Consider the following 6,429-nt stretch of genomic DNA (forward strand, 5'->3'; position numbering starts at 1 on the left):
AACCATAAGCTTCTAATAAGATGTAAAATTTTCAGGGGTTGTAAACTTGACATCCAGGTTTTGATCGACTATACGTCTCCAAACCTCCAAACTCGTTTTAAAGTTGCATATTTAATATAAAGTACGGTTTTATATAACTAATACATATTTATACATAAAATTATGGTTTGAATTTAAAAAAAAACCATCGTATTTATACAAAACTTTGGTTTTTAATTGAAAAAAATGTATTTATACGGTTTAAAATGTAGTAAAAAAATATATTTATAATGTTTCAAACGAAATATGGTCAAAATTGAACAAAATTTGATAAATGATGTTCAATTTAGAACAAAAAAACATAGTGTCAAATTTGAAAGAAAAAATTAAACTTAGTGTTAAAATCGAAAAAATGCGAAAACGTAGGGTCAGCTGAGTTTAGGTAGTATGTATCAAGACAAGCAAACAGTTGTTATGTCGTTAATAAATACAATTAAAAATAAATTAAACTGAATAATTCTCATGGCTTTAGCAAGTTATACATTCCTTTTAAAAAACCACATTTATGAATATCAATGGTTTTAATAAAATAGTAAATTTTATAAAATAGTGAAAAATTGAAAACATAAATACTATACAATTTAGCAATAGTGTTTTTGTAAATACGAAAAACCAAGGGGCCCAAAAACCAAATACTATACAATTTAGCAATAGTGTTTTTGTAAATAGACTAAAGATCAAGGTGATTTTCGTAATTTACCTGAAACCCTAGTTCCCTCTCCTCTTTTATAAGTTATAACTATTCGGTTCAATCTGTTTCGTCGGCCAAGAACCCTAGACGCTCAAAATGAAGTACAACCCACGAGTCACCAGCTCCCGCCGCAAGTGCCGGAAGGCGCACTTCTCCGCCCCATCCAGCGTCCGCCGCGTGCTGATGAGTGCGCCGCTCTCCACCGAACTACGAACCAAGCACAACGTCCGGTCAATTCCCGTCAGGAAAGACGACGAGGTCCAGGTGGTGCGTGGAACTTACAAAGGCCGTGAAGGTAAGGTGGTTCAGGTCTACCGGCGAAAGTGGGTCATCCATATCGAGAGGATCACCCGTGAGAAAGTTAACGGGCAAACAGTGAACGTCGGAATCAATCCTTCAAAGGTCGTCGTCACCAAGTTGAAGCTTGATAAGGATCGGAAGTCGCTACTTGACCGGAAAGCCAAGGGGCGCGCCGCCGATAAGTCGAAGGGAAAGTTCACAGTCGATGACGTTGCTGCCGGTGCTTCTCTTCAAGAGATCGATTAGGGTTTGCAACATTTCAATTATCTTATTAAATGCTTCTTCAAATTTTGTTTTTTTTTTCTATAATGATATGGATTTTTGGGGATTACTCTTATGAGTTTTATGAATTTGATCTGTTTAATGCACTTATCCATACTTGATTTACTTAATCTAGTAAGTGGTTAATTTGATTTGAAGCAATTATAGTGTACTCTATTGTTCTTGATTATGATTGAGGTCGAATGTTCGAATAATTTTAACATTTTAGAATGTAAGATTGTTCTTATTGAGCTCAAATGGTATCAAAGTGATTACAGATGAAAGACGACTGACCTATTTATGCTTCAATACAAGCATTAGGAACAGAGATATTCATGAATGCTTTGGATGATGAAGTCATGGCTTCTACTTTCCAGAATTGGTTGAAGGTTATTAATACTAGATACGTCCATTCGTTTGTGGATGCCTTCTATTAGTTTTTGATAGTTTTTGTTATGTGTTTTTATTAATTTTATTTACTTTAAAAACTTACAACTATTTTTTTGTCAGATACTTCTACATAAAAGAAAATTAGCTTCTAGTTCTTAGTTTGAATTTTTTTAAGCTTAGCTTGTTTTGCCTAAACTTGATTCAAGCTATTTTTTGGTCGATTTTTAAGTATAATAGACAAAATGTTGTCTTGATCCATTCTCTTCTGCATCCTTAAGATTTTTTTTTTTTTTTTTTTTTTTTAATTCAAAATGTGTATAATTGTGATGGAACCTTTTTGTATGTAAATGTAAGACAAGTTTTCATAAACAATGTTTATGATTTCTAAAAGGTAGCAATTTTGAAACAACATTCAACAACACTATACACTACATTACACTACACTACATGTCCTTGTGATTTCCAAATCAAACACATATCATCATTATGAGAACTCCACTAGAAATCCGAGATTAAGTAAGTAAACATGAGTAACTCCATCAAAAATTAGAGATTAAGGTGGAGTTTGTTTTGGAATTGGTCAAATGTCTTGTCGTTTTCTATGTACCGACTAAAAAGTTTTTTTTTATGTATTCATACAAAAGGTCTTAATGCAAAAAGATTGTTTTTTTTTTTTTTTTTTTTTTTTTTTTTTTTTTTTTATTTTAGATTAGAACTAGAAAGGAATCTCCAAGTTGTAGGGTATTTGTTTGTGATGTATGTTGTTGATTTTTTTAAAAAGAAGCATGTTGCTTATGCTAATTAGTGTTGCTGTGTATCACAATATGTTAAATGGGAGTACATTTTATTTATTTATGCACCGATGAAGACTTCATTACTTACATGAAAAAACATCAACAAAAAGCCGGGAAAACATGAAAAAAATTGCATACATTGTAAACAAAAAAACACATATTTTAAAGATGGGCGACACAACCACCATTTACTCATCGGAGATGTCTTTCATTATCTGTTTATGTTTCCCAATCCTTTTGTGGGTTGATGCTACCCGTCAAAATAACCGAAATTATAACTACTTATTGTAGAATCGTCCGTCTGTTACTTTCTAATATAGCCATCTATTTTTTAGGTTTTACTTTATAAGGACGACCTTTAAACAAAATACCTAAAATACCCTTCAGTAGAAAAAAATAATGGAAAGTTGCACCTAATAGTATGGACAGAGTAGTGGTCTTTCTTGTTTTGCTTTAAATTTTCGGTTGCTACTACTTCTCAGATATGGTTCAAGGTAGCTGTAGGGTATTTTGGTGAGACTGGTGATTAGCAATGTTGTGCGGCTTCTATACAAAGTACATGGAATCGACATTTCCTATAAGAAGGTGTGGCCTAGATCTTGCCACATGTCACTCGTTGGTTAATCCAAAACATTAGTTATCTTTTAAATTTCGTAACTTTTGCATACGAGTTCCGCTTTTTACGTTCTTTATATTCACGTATAGGTAGCAACATGATCTACAACTTTCGTTTAGGCTTTGTCGGCTAATTTTGACTTTATTAAAGTTATATTTTAACAGACTTAAACAGTTAAAGTGTAACATCCCGGAATTCAGGTATATCTCTTTGATCCTTTTCTTTCCTCAAGTTGTCAAAATTAGTCCTTGAAAAGAATGTATGGTTTTTGAGTATGCTGGGCGTAAGGGAGAGTACGCTGCATACTCATTAGCGTGTTCTTGACGTGAAAGCTACCCAGTACGCGGGGCGTACAATAGTGTACGCTGGGCGTACTAGGTTCAGATTGAAAGCCTAATTGTGGGGGTGAGCCCTATATAAGGAACGTTATGGCCTCACTTTTAGCCACCATTTCTAGAGAGGAAAACCCTAAGTGTGCCCTAACCCTCGTTCTAGAGCTTGTGTGAGTGTGGTTGAGCTTGAAAGTGTTCTTGTGTGCTTTTGAAGAGAAGGAGGTGCTATTGAAGGAGCTAGAGTTGGAAGGCAAGCTTTGGATCTGAGCTTTCTGATGTTGCAACATCAGTTGGAGGTAAAAAGCTCAGAGCTTTCTCAACCTTTTTGATTTGTGCATTATGGACCATTTCTAGGATTTTTGTCCCAAAGGTGGAGACTTTATGCGTAAAGGAGCTCCATAGACCTTGATCTGCCCATATTCAGTGTATAATGTGTATAGATCCATAAACATCCAATCTTGGACGTTAGGAGTGAGCCATGCATGAGATATGAGCTCCTTAGTGAAGGAAGTTGTGTGATTCGGATGATGATGACCTTTACAGCCATGCAAAGGCGTAAAGTAACTGAATTTATGGATTAAGAGGCATTAGAGTGACCAGATCTAGGATATGAGCTTGTGTCTTAATCGATTAAGAACAAAAATGATGAAGATTGTGAAAACTAGGCATAATCCCAGTACGCGCAGCATAGGGGTCGAGTGTCCCCGATTCTATATAGCATCCGTGTACGCCCAACGTACAGAGTTGTTACGCGCCGCGTACTCCTTAGGGTTGACTTTCGTTGAGTTTTAGGGTTTAGTCAACAAGTGGACTTTTGGACCATTGGAGGGGTAGAATGGTCTTTTACCCTTCTAAGAGAGCATATGAAGGGATTAGTCTAGCCTTTGAGAGCCATTATTAATTAGAGATAATTTATGTTTATGATTATGCGGAGGCTAGATCAGTGTTTCGAGTTCGAGATCATTCGAATTTACCTGATGTGAGTCTTCTCACTATACAGTAACGAGGGTGGTATCTATGTGTGGACCGGAAGGTCATACATGTTTGCTTGAGATTATGTGTTTTGTGATTATGTATGCTATGTGATATTCTGACCGGATCGGAGGGTCCAACGATTTACAAGGCCAGGGGGTCTTCAACCAGAATGGACAGGAGGGTCCAATGAGCTAGATCGGACTAGAGGGTTGGTGGTTGTCGAGGCCAACACAAATAATAACCCTAAATATTACACACTAAAATGGTGTATAGTGGTAAAGGGATCGAATCCACGGAGATTGGTTCAATTTATAACTCTATGAAAAATCTCTTTGTAAAAATACTTGTAAAATAACAATAAAAATAAAATGGGGGGTTTTGGTGTTTTCAAATAAATGAAACAAACTAAAATTAACTATGATTTAAATAGATAATTTCAACAAAAATAAGAGTTTGATGTAAAATCAATAAGGGAGAGATGGTTGACTTAAAGTTTCCTCACTTCGACTTTTGATGAACATATCATTAGAATCCAATGGTGCAATACTTTGATTTAAATCCTTAATTTGGTTATAGTAATCCAAGGAGCTTGAGATTACCTAGACTTTTCTTAATTGTTGAAATGGCTAGAGAAGCTCATAACAATTTCCTTAGTCAAAGTCACTAATTCCAAATAGCATGTAATTAGTGAAAGTCAACTAGCATTAAGAACCAAAAAGTCACCAAATCCAAGAGGAGTCAATTGCTTTTACTACCATGTTGGAGAAAATGTTTTTATGATTGTGTGAAGCAAAAACAACACAAAAATCATTTGTTGCTTGCTAATTTGAGGATCCTTTACTTAATCAAGAAATTAGTCAACTAATCACCACAACACATTTAAACTCATGAATAAAAACATACTAGTAGTGATAATATGATGAAACATAAAACGTTTCCATAAAGATTTAAGAACAAGTTCATGGATCCTTCAACATCCAACAAAAGTTCAAAGGATTCAACAAAAAGTCAACCAAGATTAGTTTAGCCAAGCATGGCTAAACTCAAAGAAACTAAGTTAGAGGAAATTGTACCAAACATTTTACAATAATCAAGAGGTGAAATCAAGATGTTCTTGAGGTGTTCTTGGCCTTCAAAAGCACTCCAAACTCCAGAGAGATCAAGTCAAACTCGGACCTTTTTAGATAAGGCTAAAGAGGCACACCCACCTTCCCAATATAGAGCTCTTAGCAAAATCCCGAAATTTCCCTTGTCAGGAATCCACGCGGGCCGTGGGGAATCTTACGCGGGTCGCGGGCTCTGACGGGTATTTTGGGCTTCTTCAAGTCTTGGGCCCCCACAGCTAATCCATTGGCCCAGTTCGAGTCCAATCAGCTTCTAGCCCATTTTTCTTCAATATTTCTTCAATTAAAGCCCAATTTTTCGTTCCATATCACTCAAAACTTCTGCAAACTCTTAAACATCGATCTTGCACACTCAAGAATTCTTTCGCGCCCTTTCAAATTTAAAGTTCAACACTTCTGCGCCTTCAAGCAATCGACAAGCCCACTCCATGAATCACCTCCACAGCCATCAAGCACGAAATCCCCATTGCTCTTTAAGTCCAATCGCCTCCCAAAAGTTCCCTCACACTCCCGCTCCTCTAGTTTCCTTAAAATCTGCAATAATGCTCAAGAAACTAGAAAGTACCCAAAATGGTCATAAAAATAACAAAAAGGAAAATATGCATGGAAATTAATTAAAATGCGAATGGAATGTGCTAAAAAAACTATAAAAAGAAGTAAATAAAATGAAGCTATCAAATCACCCCAAGCTTAAACCTTACTTGTCCTCGAGTAAGACAAGACTAAAATGAACTTGGGACGAACTACCCTAGAAATAAAAAGAATGGATAGAACCATGGAACCTGTTCGACGTTAGTCAACATGGTCAGAACTGATCTCGCTGCTATCTCACAATTTTTTCATCCGATGACAATGGAACCATAAACCACATCCAAGACAATTCCTTTAGGTGAGTAAGGAGGGATGA

The 6,429-nt window shown here is 35.8% G+C and overlaps 1 pseudogene; it reads left to right on the forward strand.

The window, feature by feature from the left end:
- The first annotated feature begins 782 nt into the window (after positions 1-782).
- LOC145097408 (large ribosomal subunit protein uL24z pseudogene) lies at positions 783-1,398 on the forward strand (annotated as a pseudogene).
- The last annotated feature ends 5,031 nt before the right edge of the window (positions 1,399-6,429 follow it).

The sequence above is a fragment of the Lactuca serriola genome, chromosome 4 (genome assembly GCF_051521515.1).
Source record: "Lactuca serriola cultivar US96UC23 chromosome 4, Lser_US96UC23_V15, whole genome shotgun sequence".
Taxonomy (NCBI): domain Eukaryota; kingdom Viridiplantae; phylum Streptophyta; class Magnoliopsida; order Asterales; family Asteraceae; genus Lactuca; species Lactuca serriola.